The sequence below is a fragment of the Gossypium arboreum genome, chromosome 5 (assembly GCF_025698485.1).
Source record: "Gossypium arboreum isolate Shixiya-1 chromosome 5, ASM2569848v2, whole genome shotgun sequence".
Lineage (NCBI taxonomy): Eukaryota > Viridiplantae > Streptophyta > Magnoliopsida > Malvales > Malvaceae > Gossypium > Gossypium arboreum.
In genome coordinates, this window is record NC_069074.1 from 83,811,462 (window position 1) to 83,834,723 (window position 23,262).

The 23,262-nt window shown below is 35.5% G+C and overlaps 1 long non-coding RNA gene across 1 annotated transcript; it reads right to left on the bottom strand.

The window, feature by feature from the left end:
• Positions 1-1,818: 1,818 nt before the first annotated feature.
• LOC108452094 (uncharacterized) lies at positions 1,819-3,560 on the bottom strand. Its single transcript, XR_001866347.2, has 2 exons — positions 3,032-3,560; positions 1,819-2,920 (listed from the first exon to the last, which is right to left on the bottom strand). It is a non-coding gene; the product is annotated as an uncharacterized LOC108452094 (long non-coding RNA).
• Between the last annotated feature and the right edge of the window lie 19,702 nt (positions 3,561-23,262).

The window sequence follows — 23,262 nt, forward strand, 5'->3', positions numbered from 1 at the left end:
TGGACTTACCGCCTCTTTTCCGGTTTCCTACCTGGTGCACAGCTTCCATTCACTTTAACCTATAATGAAATTATCTTTTAAAACACTAAGTAAGTTTTTCTGGATCAACAATATAAAATGTTTTGAACGCTTCGATGTGGCATGTCGGATCCGGTCATAACGTCTGGGCCGGGTTTGGGGTGCTACAATATTTGATGGTTATTTCATTTTAAGAAAGGATGTTTTAATTAATCAACCTAAACAAACTAAATATTTTAGTAAATTTGACTGTAAATCAGAATTCATAGAACTAGAAAAAATAGAGATGAAATTTTAGTATTAAAATTATTTGTAGATATTCTTATAATTATAAGATCATATAATAGTGAAAATAAAATTTTTCCTCAAAAGATTGAAGAAAAAAAACTTCAACAATTTCTAATGTATTCCTCCCAAATTTTCAGTTTTAATTTTATTACAGAATTTGTTTGCCGACAATAAGAAAAGAGCACATTCACATTTTCGCTTTAATTTCAACTTACACCCTATCTATTTCCCACTTTCCTTCTTCGGCCCATTTCAACTAACACCTTCGTTTCAAACGTAACTGTTTTTCGTTTTTTCCTCTTTATTTCATTAATTTAAAATGATCAATCTATTTGTTTTTAAATATATAATTTTATTAATATTTTGTTAATTATGATATAAGAGTTTTTTATCAAGTTTTTTAATTATGATATAAGATTTATTTTATTAAATTGTGGCTTATCGAATGTTCATCTACTTATTAATAACTTAGGTTCGAATCATTATTATATTAGAAAGAGTTCCATTTATTCTTTATCGTAAATTTTATAAAAAATATTTTTTATAATACTATATGTGTTAGGAATAATATTTTATCATGGATGTCCATAATTCTCAAAATTGTAACCTCCAATGCAATAAACCCAATGAAATTATGAGGCTTTTATATTGTAATCAAGCCTCTATTTATTCTTTGTAACTTAGATAGAGGCATGTACAAGGCATACACAAAGAATAAAAAAGTTATTTACGTTTCTATTATATTGATATTTTCTATTTAATTTGTTCTTTTCTTTCATTATTTCATCACATATTATCAGTACTATTTTAATTGAGAGTAATATGTTCTTACATTGGATCAAAATTTTGTTGGACTTCAAACATTAAAATTTAATTGTTTAGGTTAAGAATCGTTAGAATTAATGGCTACTTGAGATTTACTTGGGGATGATTTCATTCTCTTCATTACAAAGGATGCTTATAGTTATTGCTTCTCAGCCACAATAACCTAAATAAGGGTGTGTTTGATAAACCATCGAAAGTTTTCATTTCTGAAAATTTCTAACATTTAATATTTTAAATATGTTTGATAATCCTTTTAACTTTTTACTTAATTTAAAGTTTTCAACAAAAAAGTGCTAAATAAGATTAGTAGATGCTATTTATCAGATAATGTAATCACCCTAACCCGACCTAGACATTATGGTCGAATTCTAAAGGCTACATTAGCCACCAAAATGGACTAGTATAACTATCTAGTTTTCGTAACATTTTTTTGTCCAAGTTTTAGGAAACTTAAAGTAGTAGTCCTAGAAAAGCCAAAACGCCATTTTATTAAGCCAAATAAACTTAGAGTCCAGTTTATTAAAAGCCATGTCATTTTACAAAACTTAATTGATTTCGTCATTTGGCCTTTTCTAAAACTCAATTTCATTATTATGTAGTGGAAAAGGTGATGCCTTTAATTTTATACGAAAAATTGTGTTATGCCATATTAAGCCAATTGTCAGGATTTTTCGATTTTTAGCAAAATTTCATGCATGCAAAAACCCAAATAAAAACAAACTCATGCCACAGTCCATAATTTACAAAATTACAATCCTCAAAAACCATAATAAAATAAAGTAAAAATTAAAAGTACTTATTAAATAAATTTAAGACGAGACCTCCAAATATCGTGTCTGATCCTAACCTTGAGGGTTATAAGTAATAAGTAAATTAAATGGGTGAGCTTGAAAAGCTCAATGTGAGTCTAAACATATGTAAACAATGTATATGTAAACAATGTATAGACATACAAACAATTAGTGAAGCATACAACCATCATTATAAAAAAAAAAAACATACAGTAAATCAAGACATCACAGTCCTTAATATTACAATTTTTTTACATGACATGCATATATGAAACAGTGCATAGGTCCTACCCATCCATCCACTATAAATTACGAGTTTCCAATACTCGTCATCTGATACACAGTCGTAGCTCAATGTGAATGAACCACTAGTAATAATTTATAGTTAAATAGTCAATAATTGACAGTCAAACTGCTAGTAAGTTGCGGATAAACCACTAGTACTCCAAAGGTTGCAGATTAACTGCTAGTGTAATAATGCGAATAAACTATCCGACTCTACAAAACTCCTCCATCACCAATCAATCCCCAATCCCCATCCAATACAATATGTCTTACTAATAATGTAGCATATCATGCTAGTCATTGACAATATCAATAACAGTGGCATGCTTAACATGCTTTTAGTTTATCAGTATAGTGACATGTTTTACATGCAATTGGTATGTACAGTAAAAATCAGTGGCATGCTTTTACATGTAAACAATAAATAATAACACATCATACATCCCAATAGACATACAATCAGATAATACATATGACACTTACACACCCAATTAACCATAATTAAAGGCCCTTAAACATTCAACCATCGCTTCTTAACACTTACCATGTTCGGCAATCCCTTATCTGACACAAGGCCATACATAACACATACTTTCAATAATCACCAATACACCCAAATTTAAGAACCACACCTGAAAACACAATCTGAAGCACTAAAAATAATCCACTACTCCTATGTCTCATATCTGACTAAATCCTGTTTAGATTTGTACCTAACACGAAGAAATTACACGTCAGAATCAACCATAAAACACCCCTATAGGGCTCGGCCAAATCAGGGAAACAAACCAAAATTTCATATCTAAGTTTCCAAGATCACTTACACTTATACTGATCAAATGAAAGATGCGTACGGCCTCAAACTTCACTGGAGATCTGAGGAAATTCAAGTCTAGACCTTTGACAAAGAAAAATTCATGAAATTAGCACATGAGAAATTTGACCATAGACCCTGTAGTATTTAGCCATCATAGGAAAAAGAAAGAAAACAAAGAGAAGGTGGGAGATCTCTAATGGACGACTACAACAATGGTGGTTGTTCACTAAAGCGGCGACAACAATGTAAGAAAGAAGAAGAGTATGGGAGAAAATTGAGACGTAATGTAAGAAAGAAGAAGGGTATGGTAGAAAATTGAGACGTAGGGGCGGCACAATGAAAAAAAAGAAAGGAAAAGAAAATTGGGGAAAATGAGAAAAGAGAAGAGGGGCAGCAACAGGAGAGGGAAAAAATTATCAAAAAAGGCTGAACAGAAAATAAAATACAATTTATACCTAGGGTTACAACATGGGACGACACAACTAGGGTTCTGTGCAAAAATACTGAAAATAAAAATTACACAAGGGAAGAGAATCAAACTCATGTTTCAAGGATATATTCACTAACACTTAACCATTAGACCAATAACTCATTTATGTTCAATTGTACAAAAAATATCAATAAAATCGGGCATGACACGTGTAGAAAATATTAAGTTGATTTTACTTTATTAAAAATTAAAATAAATTGTCTTGTTTTTGTTAAATGAGTTAACCAAATTACCATATTTATTTTTATCCAAAACTATCAAAAATAATATAAAATATTATATTAAGAAAACTAAAACTATGAAATAAATATTTTTAGAGATTATTATTTACTTTTATCAAACAATACAATTATATTCAGTACTTATATTTACTAATTTACCAAACAATTTTCCAATATGAATTCAACACTTATCAAATTCAAGATTAAAAATTCAGTGCTTAATTTTTCAGCACTTAAATTTTCAATTCATTAAACACATCTTAAATCTAATTCAATTTATATAATTCTCTATTCATATCTCTATGAATTTATAAAATCCTTCATCATTTAGTTGTTGGTATCTTTGTATAAAGATAGATGTTTTTATTTTTATTGGTTCATTTTAATAGAATTAATTAATTAATTTAATTTTAATTTTGATTAATATATATGATTATTGTTAAATGGGAGTAAAAATATTTACTTGTCATAAACTTTGAAAGATTCACCATGTCTACATAGTTTAATTATTGTAAAATTTGAATTGAAATTATACCATAAAAGGTGGAGGTTAAAAATCTTTATGTTTAAACCTTTATAGCTTCAAAGTTGCTTTAATCTATTATTGTGACCTTATAATATTTTGTAATTTTTTTGTGTTATGGTATATAAATAAATACTAACCATAGTGATTGGTTAGTAATATGAATTTATTATTTGTTGTGTTTAATATATGTTTTATTTATACTTATTCATTTTATTTTTATATGAGTAAATGAAGTTTTTGAAGATTCAAATTTTTATCATCCATGTTGAAAATAAGTGCAAAAGTGTATATTATTTAAAATAAATTAAGTATTCGTTAATGATAAAATAAAGTTACGGATTTTCGTTCCTTTGACTCTTCGTGTGTTGGGGTAGGTAAATGTAGGGAGTTTCGCTCATTCTTGAGGCAATTGTTATGAATGATCTTATTTCTTTACGTTAGATTGATATTTGGGTTTTTGCAGCAACCAATAGTGAGGAGTGGGACTCTTTTTTGCGGGATTATAGTTGAAACCATCGGTGTTGCTCGGTAAGTGTTGAATACTTGAGTTTATCGATTATCGGTTTTTTTGTTGCAATTAAAATAAGGTTTGGAACTAAATTTGGGGAGTTTTGATGTCATTTTTAGGTGTTGTGTGGCTCGGGAGTATTTTCGCTGCGAAACAGTACCAGGTGTGTACCTGGAACGCAGAAAAATGAGATTCGACGAAAGCCAAAAAACCCCACTGTCAACGCCACACAGTCGTGTGGTAGGTCGTGGGAGACAACACAACTGTGTGATCGATGACGGCCAGGCTGTGCGCAAGACACAGCTGTGTGATGGCCGGAGTGTGGCCATGTGAACTACGTGGGCTAGACCAAATCGGGCGTGTGGGCCACACGGGCATGTGAGCCCACACAGGCACGCTGCATAGGCGTGTGGTATCTAGGCTAGGCCGTGTGATCCACATGGGCAAGGCCAATCTGGGCGCGTGGGCCATACGAACCTGTAAGCCCACACGGGCATGTGGGCCGATTATATTGAGATTTTTCGTAGGGTCGCATAGGTCATCCTAATTGACTGTGGGTCTATCGTAGGGTCGATAAATGCTATCTAACCCTAAAGCCAAGTGATCTATTAGACTGAAACATTGCTAATATATCTGTTATCTGTTCACAAATGCATATTAAGCATGATTTATTTGTTACTTTTGTATGTATGTTCTATTACTACAATTGGGGTGGGACGTTGTATTTTGGAGGAAGTGTTCTGAAAGGAAATTTATGCCTATTATCTGGCAGCATGGCTACATTATATCTGTTATGTGCCACATTGGTACAATATGGTATGTAGGGCTAGGTGGGTGTTTTAAACCCCACATGGTGTGTAGGGATGGACGGAGATGGTGTGTAGAGGATAGGGGTAGATATCTATTTTTTGATGCTAATTTACATATCTGTATTTGTATCTAAGACAGGCTTAGGCCCAAATATGCATCTGTGACTGTAAGGGGTTTAGGCCCGAATCTGTATCTAACTGACTCTGATTATCTATGTGTGCATGCTTAATTCTATGGGGTTACACACTGAGTTTACGTAAACTCACTCCTCTCTGTTTAATCTGTACAGGTAATCCACAGAGTTAGGTGGATTGGTGCAGTGGAGGACTCAATGGTGACCACTCGCCATAAACTGTTTATTTTGCTTTATGGTTTAAATTAAGTTTTGGTATTTAATTTGAGAGTTTGTATTTTCTGGGACTATATGGACTTTTAACTATTGGTTTTGGTTTTGCTACTCGACTTATGGATGCTCTATTAAAATTTTTCTTTTAAAAAGATGATTTACTAAAACAAAGTTTTCTAAATCAAGAACTGTTTTGCTAAAACATCACAATTTTTCGTAAGCTTCTGCTCTAAATGATTTTTAAGCAAATGGAGTAATGTTTTGATATTAAATACAAAAACTTAAGAGTTGAATAAACTTTTTTGAGTTGTTAAAAACAAATAAGAGCTAAGAAACTAAAATGGTTTTATGGTGATGACTTAGTTTACAAAACCCTTTCCATGTAACATCGCCAGATTTGGTCATAACGTCTAGGCTGTTTAGGGTGTTACACTTAGTAGTATTAGAGCCAGTTTGTAAAACTTGACTGTGGATTTTTGGGTTTTAAAATATGTTTTAAAGAACTGGTTTCCAAATGGGTTAAAAATATTGTGATTAGGAATGTGGTACACTGAGTCTCCAGCGTCGATCCTGTAAGTATTCTGAACTTTAGATAGTTTATTTGAAATACAGTAAACATTACACTCTGAAAACACTATAGTTAGTACTATTTGAAATTGTAGTGAAATGAATAGAGACTGAAACTTATGAAAACATTACTGAGCTTCTGAAACTTTCTGCATAAAACATTTATTAATAAATATTGAACTGATGCATAAAACTCTTAATATAGATAAACTCGATTAGACAATGAGCGCATGAGGTATCCATGGATGTAGTACTCGAGGCCGAGGTAAAGGTCGTAGGGGGCTCGAACTGAGTCATCATCTCCGGGCAGTATACCAAATCTGAACAATAGTGAGACACCTGCGTCACCTGCTACTGAGACTGGGTCTCAGAGTCGATCGGCTAGGGACGATGCACTATCCCAAGCCATGCGGAGGATATTGGAGAGGGTCGCTGGACCTAATTCTGAATCTGGGGGCCGAGGGTCGGCAACTGAATGACTTCGATCTAATGGAGCTAAGTTGTTTAGAGGTGTCGCAGGAGTCGTCCTAATGTGGCTGAGTACTGGTTGGATGCCACTGAGAGAATTCAGGATGACTTGGACTGTACCCCCTAGTAGAAATTGAAGGGTGTAGTTTCCTTGCTTCGCGATGAGGCTTATCAGTGGTAGTTGACTGTTAAGGAGGGCACTCAGCCTGATCATCTGAGTTAGGAATTCTTTAAGACTTCATTCCAGAGTAAGTATGTGGGAGCTAGCTACATCAATGCTCGTAAGCGTGAGTTCTTAAACCTTATGCAGGGTGACCGGTCTGTGGCAAAGTATGAGGCCGAATTTCTGAGGTTGAACAGCTATGTTTGAGGTATGGCGACTTCTGAGTATGAGAGGTGTGTTAGGTTTGAGGATGGCCTAAGGGATAATCTGAGGGTTCTAATTGCTCCGCAGAGGGAGCGTGGATTTTTTGTTCTAGTAGAGAAGGCAAAGGTCGCCAAAAATGTTAAACGCGTAGAGCGCCAGAATAGAGATAGGGAGATAGGTAATAACAATAGGGATTTAGAGTCCTCAAATTCTGTGTAAAGGCTTAAGAAAAAGGCTAGATCTGATGGGCCACTTAGAGTGGAGGTCCTTGTTGCTTCAGCTGGGTTACAACCTCATGGTGATTGTGGTAAGGGCTATCCAGGTTAGTGTTGTAGGAGGATTTAGGCCTGTTTGAGATGTGGATCTTTGGAGCATCGTATTAGAAACTATCCACAGCGGGTAGATCAGATGCAAGCTCTAGGTTTTGTACAGCCACCTAAGGGCCGTGATTAGGCTAAGGGTGGTAATGATATGGGCCGAGGGCAGAGAGCACCGGGTAGAGGTGCAGGTCAGATAGAGGCAAGACAGCTTACTTTAGTTTATGCTACACTTCGTTGAGAGGATAGAGATACTCCTGACGTCATCACTGGTATGTTCTTTATATTTGATGTACCTTACTTAGCTTTGATAGTCATAGGGTCTACTCACTCAGACATAGCTAGTACTGTATCTGAAAACCTGGGGATTTCGATTGAGAATGCTACAAGTGAGGTCATTGTATTGAGTCCCTTGAGCCAATCTGTTCAGGTTAGCAAACTATATAGGGATGTTCCCTTAGTAGTGCAAGAGACGGTATTTTTGGCTAATTTAATGGAGTTACCATTTGGGGAATTTAATCTGGTTCTGGGTATGGACTGGCTGGTTAAGCACCAGGCTAGTCTGGATTGTACGACTAAGAGGATCGTTCTGAGAACTAAGGAAGATGAAGAGGTTATTGTAATCAGAAAGTGTCGAGATTATTTGTTTAACGTGATCTCCGTACTTATGGCTGAAAAATTGGTGTGAAAATGGTGTGAGGCGTTTCTGACCTATGTCAATATTTCTGAATCTGGGGGTTCTTCTTTGGAAGATATCAGAACTGTGAAGGATTTTTTGAATGTTTTTCTAAGGAGTTATCGGGATTACCTCTTAATTAGGAAGTGGAATTTAGGATTGTGCTTCTTTCGAGTACAGTTCTGGTGTCTATTACTCCCTATCGAATGGCACCGAAAGAGCTTACAGAGTTTAGGGTTCAACTACAATAGTTGTTAGACCGTGGTTTCATTAGTCTGAGTGTGTCTCCGTAGGGAGTACCAGTTCTGTTTGTTAAGAAGAAGGATAGGACCATGAGGATGTACATCAACTATCGACAATTGAACAAGCTGACTGTAAAGAATAAGTATCTACTTCCGAAGATCGATAACTTGTTTGATCAATTTCGAGGGGCTTCTGTGTTCTCTAAGATAGACCTTCGTTCTGGGTATCATCAGTTGAGGGTTAAGGAGACTGATGTTCATAAGACCGTATTTAGGACTCGTTATGGACATTATGAGTTCCTAGTTATGCCTTTCGGTCTGATGAATGCACCGGTCACATTCATGGATCTGATGAACCAAGTGTTTTAGCTCTATCTGGATTACATCGCGGTCTACATCGACGACATTTTGGTATACTTTAAGATGGAGGATAAGCATGATGAGCATCTTGGAGTAGTGTTTCAGATTCTTTGTGAGAAGCAACTTTATCCCAAGCTAAGCAAGTGTGAGTTCTAGCTGTATGAAGTAACTTTTTAAGGGCACGTGGTTTCTGCTGAGGGGATTCGTGTTGATCCTCGGAAGATCGAGACTGTGCTGGATTAGAAATAGCCTAAAAATGTATCTGAAATCCATAGCTTTCTGGGTCTGGTGGGATACTATCGTTATTTTGTTGAGGGGTTCTCTTTGATTGCTGCGTCGTTGACTAAGCTTCTGCATAAAGATATTTCATTTGTTTTAGACTGATGCACAGTAATTAAGCTTTGAGAAGCTCAAGACTGTTTTGACTGAGGCTCCTATTCTGATACAGCCTAAATCTAGAAAGGAGTTTGTAGTATACACTGATGCGTCGCATGTTGGATTGTGTTGCATTCTGATGCAGGATGGTAAGGTTGTGGTTTATGCATCCCATCAGCTTAAGACACACAAAGAGAATTATCTGACGCATGATCTCGAGTTGGCTGCTGTGGTCTTTGTATTCAAAATTTGGAAGCACTATCTGTATAGTGAGAGGTGTATCGTCTACACCGATCACAAAAGCCTCAAGTATCTTCTTACTCAGAAGGAGTTGAATCTTAGACAATGTCGATGGATTGAGCTACTCAAGGATTATGATTGTACCATCGAGTATCATCCTAGTAAGGCTAATGTGGTGGGCAATGCTCTAAGTCAAAAAGCGATGTCTGATTTGAGGGTGATGTTTGCTTGCCTTAGTTTGTTTGATGATGGGAGTTTGTTAGTTGAGTTACAGGTTAAGCTAACTTGGATTGAGCAAATTTGATATAAACAGTTAGTGGATGAGACTCTAGGTGTGCGGTTTCGTCAGGTTGAGAGTGGTACTACTTCCAAATTTGGGTTAAAGAGTGATGGTGTTATGTATTTTCGAGGTCGGATTTGTGTGTCAAATGATTCAGATTTGAGACAGTCGATTCTGAGGGAGGCGTATAGTAGCCCTTATGCTATGCATCTTGGTAGTAATAAGACGTATCGCGACCTCTATGAGTTGTACTAGTGGCCGGGTTTGAAACTCGAAGTTACCAATTTGTTGCTCATTATTTGACATGTCAACAGGTTAAGGCTGAGCATCAGTTGCCTTTAGGGTTGCTACAGCCAGTTATGATTCCCTTATGGAAGTGGAAGCGAGTGACGATAGATTTTGTTAATGGGTTACCCATGACACCCTCAAAGAAGGATTTCGTTTGGGTCGTCATGGATCGGTTGACCAAGTCTACTCACTTCATTTTGGTTCGAACTGATTATTCTCTGTAGAAGCTAACAAAGTTGTATATTTCCGAGATAGTTAGAATGTATAGGGTACCTGTGTCAATTATTTTTGACAGAGATCCTCGTTTTACATCTCGGTAAGAAAGTTACATGAAGCTCTGGGGTCGAGATTAGACTTCAGTACTGCATTCCATCCTCAGACAGATAGTCAATCTGAAAGGGTGATTCAGATACTAAAGGATATGCTTAGGAGCTATGTGATTGATTTCCGAGGTAGTTGGGAGGATTACTTACCACTACCTGAGTTTGCCTACAATAACAGCTTCCAATCTAGCATCCAGATGGCATCTTACGAGGCTCTTTATGGTCATAAGTGTCGTACTCCTTTGTTTTGGACTGAGTTGGGCGAACGTCAAGTTTTGGATCTTGAGTTGGTTTCTGAGACCGATGATAAGGTTTGATTGATCTGGGATCATTTGAAGGTGGCTTCTGATAGACAGAAATCTTATACAGATCTAAAGAGATGTGAGATTGAGTACTCTGTGGGGGATTTTATGTTTCTTAAGGTCTCTTCGTGGAAGAAGTTTCAGAGGTTCGGTTGTAAGAGCAAGCTAAGCCCTAGGTTTATTAGGCCGTATCGGATTCTAAAGCTTGTGGGACCAGTTGCTTATCAATTGGAGCTACCCTTTAAGCTGGACGGTATTAATGATGTATTTCACGTCTCAATGTTGAGGCGGTACCATTCTGATCCATCCCATATTGTCTCGGTTAAGGAGATCGAGGTTAGGCTAGACTTGACTTTTGAGGAGGAGCCGGTTCAGATTTTGGATCTCGATGTCAAGGTTCTGCTGAAAAAGTCCATTCCATTAGTGAAGGTGTTGTGGTGAAATCATAGCACTGAGGAGGCTACGTGGGAATCTGAGGACTCGATTCGTTAACAATATCCTCATCTATTCTGATCAGGTAAATTTTGAGGTCGAAATTTCTTTTAAGGGTGGAGTTGTAATACCCCAATATTTCTATTTCTATTTCTGGATAATTTTGACACAAATGTGTATCTGCTTTAGTGGTTAAGTGTTCTGGGTGTGTGTGTGTGAGGTCCCAAGTTTAAGCCTTACCTTTGGTAGAATTTGGTATTTTTCTGACTTAAGCCTTATACTTGCTCAGTGGCTTATATTAAATTATTGGTAAAAACATATCAGAGTGAGCTTGCTAATTCGAGTGGTAAGGGAGCCTGTGTATTGTGTGGAGGTTCTGTGTTCGAATCCCTGTGCGAGCATGAGAGTTTATTTTTTCTCGTTTGACCAAGAGAGTTTTGATCAAACTGGAATTTCAATGAGGTTGAGTAGTGGATTAATGGAGAGTAATTTGGGGGATTTGGGTAGTTATCTGATATTATTGGTGGTTTTTCAAAAACAATTTCGATTTTCTCCCTTTCAAAAGTCTATGATGTTCTTTTTATGACTTCATCCAATTCAAAAAAAAATTCTTTCTCATTACTCTATTAAAAATCTATTCTTTCAAGTCGCGAATTTTCGTTCCTTTGACTCTTCGTGTGTTAGGGTAGGTAAAGGTAGGGAGTTTCGCTCATTCTTGAGGCAATTGTTATGAATGATATTCTTTCTTTATGTTATATTGATATTTGGGTTTTGGCAGCAACCAATCGTGAGGAGCGGGACTTTTCTTTTGTGGGATTATAGCCGAAATCGTCAATGTTATTGGGTAAGTGTTGAACACTCGAGTTCGCCTATTATCAATTTCTTTGTTATGATTAAAGTAAGGTTTGGAACTGACTATGGGGAGTTTTGATGTTGTTTTTAGGTGTTGTATGGCTTGGAAGTATTCTCGCTGCGAAACAGTATCAGATGTGTACCCGGAATGCAGAAAAACAAGATTCGATGAAAGCTGAAAAACCCCACTGTCGACGCCACACGACCGTGTGGTAGACCGTGTGCGACAACACGGCCGTGTGATCGATCAAGGTTAGGCTGTGCGTAAGACACGACCGTGTGATGGCCGGAGTGTGGTCCTGTAAGCCACATGTGCTAGGCCAAATTGGGCTTGTGGGCCACACAGACGTGTGGTATCTAGGCCAGGCCGTGTGATCCACACGGGCAAGGCCAATCTGGGTGTGTGGGCCACACAGGCATTTGGACCCATTGTACTGAAATTTTTTGTAGGGTTGCACGGGTCGTCTTAATCTACTATGGGTCTACTGTAGGGTTAGTAAACACTATCTAACCCTAAAACCAAGTGATCTGTTAGACTGAAATATGGCTATGAGTATGCTTATGTTTATATATCTGTTATCTGTTCTCAAATGCAGGTTAAGCATAATTTATTTGTTACTTCTGTATGTATGTTATGTTACTGCAATTGAGGTGGGATGTTGTATTTTGGAGGAATTGTTCTGAAAGGCAATTTATGCCTATTATCTGGCAGCATAGCTACATTATATCTGTTATGTGTTGTATCGGTATAATATGGTATGTAGGGCTGGGTGGGTGTTTTAAACTCCATATGGTATGTAGGGATAGACGGAAATGGTGTGTAGAGGATGGGGGTAGGATATCCATTTCTTGATGCTGATTTGCATATTTTTGTTTGTATTTGAGATAGGCTTAGGCTTGAATATGCATTTGCGACTGTAAGGGGCTTAGGCCGAATCTGTATCTGACTGACTTTAATTATCTATGTGCGCATGCTTAATTCTATGGGGTTACACACTGAGGTTACGTAAACTCGCTCATTTCTGTTTAATATGTACAGGTAATCCACAGAGTTAGGCAGATTGGTGCAGCAGAGGACTCAACGGTGACCACTCGTCATAAACTGTTTATTTTGCTTTATGGTTTAAATTAAGTTTTGGCATTTAATTTGAGAGTTTATATTTTCTGGGACTGTATGGACTTTTAACTGTTGGTTGGTTTTGCTGCTCGACTTATGCATGCTCTATTAAAAGTTTTCTTTTAAAACGACGGTTTACTAAAACAAAGTTTTCTAAATCAATAACTGTTTTGCTAAAACATCACCATTTTTCGTAAGCTTCCGCTCTAAATGATTTTTAAGCAAATGGAGTGATGTTTTGATATTAAATACAGAAACTTAAGAGTTTAATAAACCTTTTTGAGTTGTTAAAAACAAATAAGAGCTAATAAACTAAAATGGTTTTATGGTGATGACTTAGTTTACAAAACCCTTTCCATGTGACATCGCTAGATTCAGCCATTATGTCTAGGTCGGGTTTGGGGTGTTATAGAGATAGTGTCAAGAAGTTCATAGTGTTGGTATGACTAGCTAGACCATCTCAAGTCAACGATCATGCAAAATAATTTGAAGAGAATTTATATGATTTTATTGAAGAATGAGAAGTTATTTTCATTTTAATAATTATCATCAATACTAGTTCTTTGGAAAAAAAATTGAACTAACATCAGCTAAAATTAGAGGTCGGTTGCTTTTTTGGATGATATCCAAATAATATATGAGCTCATGTATCACATGTATGCAACCCAAAGTTTGCAGTATTATTTCTTGAAATAATTGGAATTTTGCACAATCTCTATAGTATGCAATTTGTGCTAACAACGCTTGTGCATTATATCCTAAGCTTGATTTTCGTAATTTTAGTCGAGATAATATTAAGTTGTTTATGTCTATATATGTTATACTTAATGGTTAGCAAAACTATGTCTCCATTTAATTGCTTAACCATTAATATATATAAGAATAGTTTTAAAAGAAGTATCTAATTTTATTTGCATAGAGCCAACATGTAAGAAACATTTGTCTCATGAGAATTGGTTTTCATTTATAAGGTTTTCATTTATAAGCCAATAGATTTCATCTATGACTATTTGAATGTAAAATATCTATTTTACATTCCACCATAAGATGGACCATCAAGTATGAAGTTGAGAAAATTTAAAATTTTTATTTGATGGTAAAATTGAAAAGAGATATATATTTATAATTTTAAAAATTATTGTCATGTTACAAATTTTTCAATATTTGAGGGAGACAAGTTGGACAAATAAGTATAATTATGTCATCACTTTTATGATCCCCACTAATACTATGTGCACAAAGATTAAAGGAAAAAAGTATTTATTAGATATGTTGCCAAGCGTTTTAGGGATTGGGCCAAAGAATAAATTATCTCCCAAGTGTAGAATCTGGAACATGAAAGCATTGGAGATAGAGTTGGGATTGTCTCCATTAAGTTTATTTTCCCACAATAAAAGCTTCTCAAGCTTTGGATCATTGGTGATGGGTGGTAAATTACCTGTAAAATAGCATCTTTTAGTATACATATTCATTGAGTACCAAATTCATAAAATATATAATAAATTAAAATATATTTTTAAAATAAAAATTGTAAAACTTTAAATCAATTAAGAATAAAATTTTGGGATGGAAAAATGTGATGAAATCAACTAAGAAATTTTGAGTAGTAATTAGTGCCTTGTGATATGTATAAACAAAAATAAATAAATAAATCATTCCATACCAGTATTTGATTTAATGTTAGATTTATAAATTACCTGTACAAATGGCATCTTTTAGTATATATATTTTGTACTCCAAACTATTCTTAGCGTTGAAATCATCATTACTTTTCAGATATAAAATTGATTGAATATCAAATTTACAAAACATATTAAAATGTTGTAAAACTTGAAATAAAATAAAATAAAAGTTTGGCATGAGAATGTGGCATCTAATCAATCTTTTATTTTTCATTTTTTACTTCGAAGCAAATATAAAGATATAAAAAAAAAGAAAAAAGGGAGTTCTTTTTTTTACCTATTCCACTGCACCTTCTTCGCATTTGGTCAGATTTTGATCAAGATTTTGGGGATTTTAACCCTAGATTTGCGTTTTATGCGTTTAAAAGATCGAAAGGGGGCATTTTGGAATTTTTTAGCCACCGGAGGCAGCGATCGCCGTTGCCGATAACCAGTGGCCGTGGCGGACCGGCGACACCCCATGGCCGGATAGAAGGGAAGGGTTGAGAGAGAAGAGAGAGTTTTTTTTTTTTAAATGAGGTTGCAAATGATTTTTTTTAAAGTTTTTTTTAGTTATATAAACCCCAAAATCACCTCGTTTTAGTATATATATTTTGTACTCCAAACTATTCTTAGATTTGAAATCATCATTACTTTTAGATATAAAATTGATTGAATATCAAATTTTTAAAATATTGTAAAACTTATAATAAAATAAAAATAAAAGTTTGGCATGAGAATGATCTAATCAATCTTAAAAATGAGACTGACACTGAATAATATAATTAGTTATGATTTGGGCCGGAAAACAAATAAAATATTAAATCATTTTGTGTGAGTATTCAATTCAATGGTAAGCTTGCATGACTGAGCTCCTTAAAATTGGATGGTAAAATAGATTGGAGAATACTGTAAAAGCCTAATTTTGTCCAAGTCCAACCAAAAAACCAAACCAAATATAAAAATAAAAAACAAATAATAAGAGTCCAAATCCTTCAAATCATGCCTAAACTTACAAACTCAAATGACCCAAAAAAACAAAAAGCCCTAATGGCTCAGTGGCCCACAACCTAAACTGTTTTAAGAAAAAACAAAAACCCTAGTGCCCTTTGTGCTGCTCCTTGTGCCACGTCAGCACGCTCGTGCCCCGAGGTCTGTCACCTTCAATACCTCTGACACCGTTGACTCAACCACCACCTGCAAAGAAGAAGCAACACGCAACAAACACAAATAATAGCCAAAATAGTAGAAAAAATAGGAAAATAATCTGGTAAATCGGCTATAAAGCTGGAAAACAAATTGTATTCGGCGGGAGAAAAATAGAGAAATATGAAAAAGCAATAAAAAATAGAAAAGAAAAATTCGAAAAGAAAAAAGGTAATCTTTTTTTATTTTTCATTTTTTACTTCGAAGCAAATATAAAAATATGAAAAAAGGAAAAAGGGAGTTCTTTTTTTACTTGTTCCACTGTGCCTTCTTTGCATTTGGTCGGATTTTGGTCGAGATTTTGGGGATACTAACCTTAGATCCGTATTTTACGCGTTTAAAAGATCAAAAAAGGGCATTTTGGAATTTTTCAGGCACCGGAGCCTGTAGTCGCCGTCGTCGATGACTGGTGGCCGTGGCGGACCGACGACACCCCATGGCCAAATAGAAGGGAGGGGTTGAGAGAGAAGAGAGAGTTTTTTTTTTTTAAATGAGGTTGCAAATGATTTTTTAAGAGTTTTTTTTTTTACTTATATAAACCCCAAAACGACGCCGTTTTGGGCTTGGCTTTTGACACCCAAAATAGCATCGTTTCAAGGATGAGCCGACGACCTGGCCTGGACCCAACCTAGGATCCACATGTTTTTAGTGGAAGGGTCTATTTGTGGTTTTGGCCCTTTCGATTTTTGGACGATTTACAATATAGTCCTTTTTACTCTTTGTATTTTTACCACTTAATTTTATTTCTTCTTTATTTTGGCCCCTGGGCCATTTTGGGAATAAGCTATTGAAACGGCATCTTTTTGACATTTTAGCCCAATAACCCGACCCGAACCGCGTGAGACCTGCGTATTTTGATATGGGTGAGGTCTATTTATTTTCCTAGTCCTCTATTTTTAGTTGTTTTCAAATCAAGACCTGTTTCTTTTCCTCTTTTTAATTTTTACCATGTAATTTTATTTTTATTTCATTTTAGTGAATTTGGGATAATTTCATGTTTAGTCCTTATTTCTTTTAGTGCGTTTCATTTTAATCCTTTATTCTGCTTTTGTTAATTATTTTTATTATTTACAATTTATCCTTTTAATTTCATTTTGATTTCGATTTAATCATTAGCCTCTTTAATTTCAACCTTTCCACAATTTTTTATTTTATTTTATTTATTTATCTATTTACTTCTTATTATTTCTTTATCTTTTTACAATTGAAAAATAAATTATTCACTCTTTTACTTGTGCATTATTATTGTTATTGTTATTATTTTATTTTTAATTTTTTTATTCTCGTTATTTTATTATTTCTTTTATTATTTTGATACTTTCATGTCATGTTTACTTATCTTTATTATCATATATTTTCCATTTTACTTTATTTTAAGATTACATTATTTATTTTATATATTATGATTTGATCATTAATATTAATATTATTATTATTATTATTACATTTTATTATTATAGTATTCCTCTACTTGTTTATTCTAACATTCTGTCCATATAGCTATTATATATTATTCCATTTATCACTATACTATATATTAAGTTTAGATATATTTATCCATTGATGTATTGTATCCAACTAAGATAAATACACATCGTTTTAAATACTACTTTTGTTATTATTCAAAAAAAGGAATTTTTTAAAAATAAGGCAATGTTCCATATTTGGAGATTCGAGAAGTCGCGTCCTAACTTACGGGGTTCGACTTTCTCGTTAAACCTAAATGACCGAACATCCTTTTAAAATTAAAATACATGAGACTTAATTAAATAATAAAATAAAAAGCAAGCTTATTTTCGAGGATTCAAGATATTGTGTCCTAACTTACGGGATGTGACCTTTTGTTACCTTGAGATAAAAGGCCCTTTTGCATACATTTTGATTGAAAATAATATTATGCAAAGTGGGATTGTGCCTTAATCTCTTCAAATTATTAATTTTCGATACTAAAGACATTAAGTAATCAATTAGGTACTAATTTTGGGCATAACGAGGGTGCTAATTATTCCTCGTGCGTAACCGACTCCTGAACCCATTTTTTGGATTTTTGTAGAAAAAGAATATTGTTTTTGTCGAAACCATTTTTTTTGAAAAAAACGGGAATCGACTTTGGTTTTGAAAATGAAAACAAAAAAAAGAGAGTCGCCATCGATCTTTATTGGGTATGATCGGATCACCTTTGTTTTAATAAAATGTGTTAGTTTACTAAAACAGTGTTTTTGGTCTACGAAACTCGAGAGAACGGGTTCGGGAGTCAGTTACATGCGAGGAAGGGTTAGCACCCTCATCACGCCCAAAATTGATACCTAATCGATTAATTAACATCTTAATGTCGAAAGTTGAAAAGGTTTTAAAATAAACTTTAAAATACGATCCCTTTTTATGAATGTCTGGATAACTCGAAGTGGATATTAAAATTCTTTTGTTTCGAGGGAATAAAATATCACATCCAGCACGTAGGATACAACATTTCAAGCCTTCGATGCCAAAATTATCTCATGATTTCCAAAACTCATGCATTGAAATTTTAAAAAGGATATTCAGTTATTCGGTCAAACGATAAATCGAAACCCAACACGTAGGGCACGTGTAACGCCCCAATTTTCGGGAATTCTGTGAATGTTGGCATAGGTTTAATTATGTTAGTGGGCCTCTAGAAGGCCCAAGCTTAAGATAGAACCCGACAATTTTAGTTAATTTTTGTTCCATAAGAAAAAGGGAGTGAAATTATGAAATAGGACCTATGTGAAAATGTTTGAAAATGTTATAGGCTAATTTGTAGTGGCCAAATAAATAGTAGTGCAAAATAGAAGGATTTGCATGTCAAATTCCCCACTTTTAATGTAGTGGCCAGCCAAGGTGATGGATAGTTGATAATGTATGCATTTTAGCATTTTAATAGTTAATGGATGATGGGCATTAGCGTTTTAATAGTTAATGAATGATGGGCATTAACATTTTAATAGTTAATGGATGATGGGCATGATAAGCATTATGGGCATATTTTTATTGGAATTATGGCATGAGTATGGCACAAATATTAGTATATCATTTATGTGTCATAAAATGTTGAGTGATAAGAATAACAAAAGGAAGTAAAGGAAGGTTGTTGTTCATTCTTTGTTCTTCATAGCTGAATTTGAGAGAGAGAGCAAATAGGGGAGGAAACCCTTGAATATTCGGTCACTAGGAGGGGGAAAAATTGAAGGTAAGTTCTTGGTACTTTGCTTCTATCTTGATGTTCATGAGTTCTTCTTGATTCTACGCTAACTCATGAAGCATATTTTAGTTTTTGGTTGTTGTTTCATGTTCTTTTGATGAAAAATGGAAGGTAGGTGAAGTTGAGCCAAACAAATGAGCATGCAAGTGCCTTAGATGCTAAAGGGAAAAATCGGCTAACATGTTGTGATTTAAAATGATGAAATGGAGATTATACTTAAGTAAAATCATAGATATGTGATGATTGATTGGTGATATACATGTTTAAATAACAAGCATGCAAGTTAGGTGTGAAAGAGTGATTTGGTAATAAATCTGCTTGGGACAGCAGCAGTAACGTGACTTTGGAAAATCACCATAAATTGTGGGAGATGAATTAGAAGCTGAATAAATAATGTAATTAAATCTTAATGAGTCTAGTTTCAAATGAAATAAACTAGAACATATTTTGAATTCTGTACAATGAGAAATTTGATTCGTAATGAAGAGTGGTCAGATTAGTCAAACAGTGAAACATGGGAAACTTTGAGAAAAATCTGGTATTTATTGACTAAACCAAAAATTCTGAAAATTTTATGGATAGAAGATATATGAGTCTATTTTTAGAGAAAATTAACAGAACTTGATTTGGAGTTTCGTAGCTCCAGTTATAAATGATTTAGTAACTGTTGCTCAGGAAGACAGCTTTCAGTGAAATTATGATTATGTGGTAAACATTGACAAAAATTTGTTAATGAGTTGCTTATTGATTTCTTATATGCTTACTATGATCTGTAGGTGTGGTTGGTCGAATATTGTAAGGAGTTAATACGTAGTTTGTATTTGAATAGTTAGATTAACGTGTTAGTATTCCAATTGTAGGCGGTTCGTGTGTGGATCTCGTCAGCATATCGTCGCAAACAGGTGTGTAACTAACACCCTCTTTCTTAGTCTGGATCGGCAAAAGTCGAAAAGCCGAAATGCCGAAAACTAGTATTTTGTAGATTTGCGAGTGTGCGAATGCTCGTGAGGTAAATCGATTAATTTTTTTGGTAAACTGCAAAATTTGGACTGCAAAGTGCATGATTTCTGTGCCCTCGATATTTTTGGGCTTAATGGGCCAAAATTGGAATGATGGGCCAACGGGCTCAATTCGGTAAGAACCCTCGGTAGTGATTCATTAGTACGTGAAAGGTAGGAATATGCATGAAAACCCTAAAATAGATAAATTACTGAAATACCTTTAAAAGTGGAAAATTTACGCTTTACCCCTAGGAGATAAATTACCAAATACCCCTAGAGTTAAATTGACCTAAATGCATGTTTGACTGTTGTTATTTACTGCATGCCATGTTGTTATTATCTGATGCATGGGATTGGGATATTGACGGAGGAAGTACTGAAAGTGGCTTGTCCACGTACTAGAGGCTTTGCCTCAATTTATCGTTAACCGAGTAGCAAGGTCAAGAATGTGGAGTGTTAATGGGTGGGTTGAGCTATTCCCACATGGAGTGTATGGCTGGTAATGGGTGGAGTGTAGTGATTGGTGGGTTGAGTAGTCTCCCAAATGGGCTTGCATATGTTTATTGATGTTGCATGTATTTTGAAATGGGCCTATGGGCCATCATTATCTGAATAAGGGCTAAGGCCCGTTTATTGTAATCTAAAGGGGCTTTAGCCCAAGATCACCATTACTGAATGGGCTTAGGCCCAATGGGCTTGAGTGACTTGGGCTTTGAATGGGTTTTCCTTACACATCGAGTTTCCCCAAACTCACCCATTTTATTTTCATCCACGCAGAAATCCCCAACCATAGTGGGCTTGGAGCGTGAGGAATTCGGAGTGGCCACCCGCTCAAAGTTTGATTTTCTTCTGGTGAACTGGACATTCTTTTATTTACGTTTGAGGTTTGGGTTTTTAAATGTAATAAGGCCGCTTAATTATTTTTTGATGGTTTTAATATGTATTACTAAGATAGGTATTACTTATTTTAACTGTTGAAATTGGATAGCTTTAGGCGCGTTTTCAAAAACAACAATTGATTTCAAAATAACACGACAACAAGCAAAGTTTCCGCAACGAAAGTAGTTTCCAAAATTAATCACTTTTCCTAAAAATGACTTAATCAAATCGGTTTCCTAGAAATATCCATGACGTTAAGGTGTGGCAATGGCGGTATGCATGTCTAGGATTGGATCCGAAGGGAGCTTGGTACTTAAGCAGTCCGATGGACTCACCACCTATTTTCCGGTTTCCTACCTGGTGCACAGCTTCTATTCACTTTAACCTATAATGAAATTATCTTTTAAAACATTAAGTTTTTTTGGATCAACAATATAAAATGTTTTGAACGCTTTGATGTGGCATGTCAGATCCGGTCTTAACTTCTGGGCCGGGTTTGGGGTGCTACATTTAGTGGTATCAGAGCCCAGTTACAACAACTCGGCTGTGGAATGGGTTTACAAAATTTAGATCTTCGAAAACAAAAATTTTATAAAGATTGTGAAAAACGCGGTTTTCAAAATTTAGATATTTAGAAGGTGGCATTCCGAATCTCTGGCTCAAGTCTGTAAGTATTACTCTGAACTTTTCTGAATATTTTTCTGAATTATCTGTCTGTACTGAAACCCTACTAGGATACTCTAGATAGGATGATTCTGAAACCATAGGAAAATCTGATAAGAGACTGAAACTGTAGCTAGACTTCGATTCTACGAAAACAAACTTTGAATTACTGTCTGATTCATAAAACATCTATAATAAACACTGGAATATTGAATTGATGCATAAAAATTCGTAATCAAGATAAATCGATATGAGTACGAGAGCTACTCGGGGAAGAGGCCGTGGTCGAGGCCGAGGTAGTACTCAAGCTGGAACTTCGTCTTCTGAACACATACCCACTGGAATAGCACGACCACCACTAACGGATGAGAATGGGCCGTATGATAGGGCCGTCGAGGATGATGCCCTGTCACAGGCAATGCTTCGTGTTCTGGAAAGGGTTGTCGGGACAAGTTCGGGCAACGGAATTCGAGGACCGATTTCTAAACTACTCTGGGCCAACGGTGTGGAGATCTTTAGGGGTGTGTCTGGTATAGCCCCAAATGTGGCGGAATATTGGTTGGAGGCCACAGAATGGATTATGGACAACTTGGACTGCTCTGAGGAGATTATGAGTGGGGTATCTGTACTAAGTCCCTTGGGTCACTCGGTTAGGGTAGACAAACTGTATAGGAATGTACCCTTAGAAACTTAAGGTAAGATTTTCCCTGGAGATTTGATGGAGTTACCATTCGGAGATTTGATCTCATTTTGAGAATGGACTGGCTTGCTAAGCATAAAGCGACTCTGGATTGTGCTGCTAAACGAATGGTGTTAAGGACCACAAAGGATGATGAGGTTATGGTGATAGGTGAGCGAAGGGATTATTTGTCCAATGTGGTGTCGGCATTAAGAGCCGAAAAGTGGATTCGGAAAGGTTGTGAGGTCTATTTGGCATTTGTAAGTCAGTCAGAAGAGGAGGGACTGACAGTGGATAAGGTTAGGACCGTAAAGGAATTCCAAGATGTTTTTCTGGAGGAGCTTCCAAGATTGCCTCTGAACCGAGAAGTTGAGTTTGGAATAGATTTGTTGCCTGGAATGACGCCTGTGTCTATCGCACCGTATAGGATGGCACCGAAGGAGTTAGTAGAGTTAAATGTTCAAATTCAAGAGTTGTTGGATAGGGGCTTTATAAGGCCAAGCGTGTCTCCATGGGGAGCACCGGTGCTATTCGTGAAAAAGAAGGATGGTAATGCAGATGTGCATTGATTATCGCCAGTTGAACAAACTGACGATTAAGAATAAGTATCCACTTCCAAGGATTGACGATCTGTTCGACCAGCTTAGAGGAGCTTCTCTATTCTCCAAGATCGACCTTCGATCTGGATATCATCAGTTAAGAGTCAAGGAGGCAGATATCCGAAAGACGACATTCAGGACTCGGTATAATCATTACGAATTTCTGGTTATACCATTTGGACTAACGAACGCTCCTGCAGCGTTTATGGATCTGATGAATCGT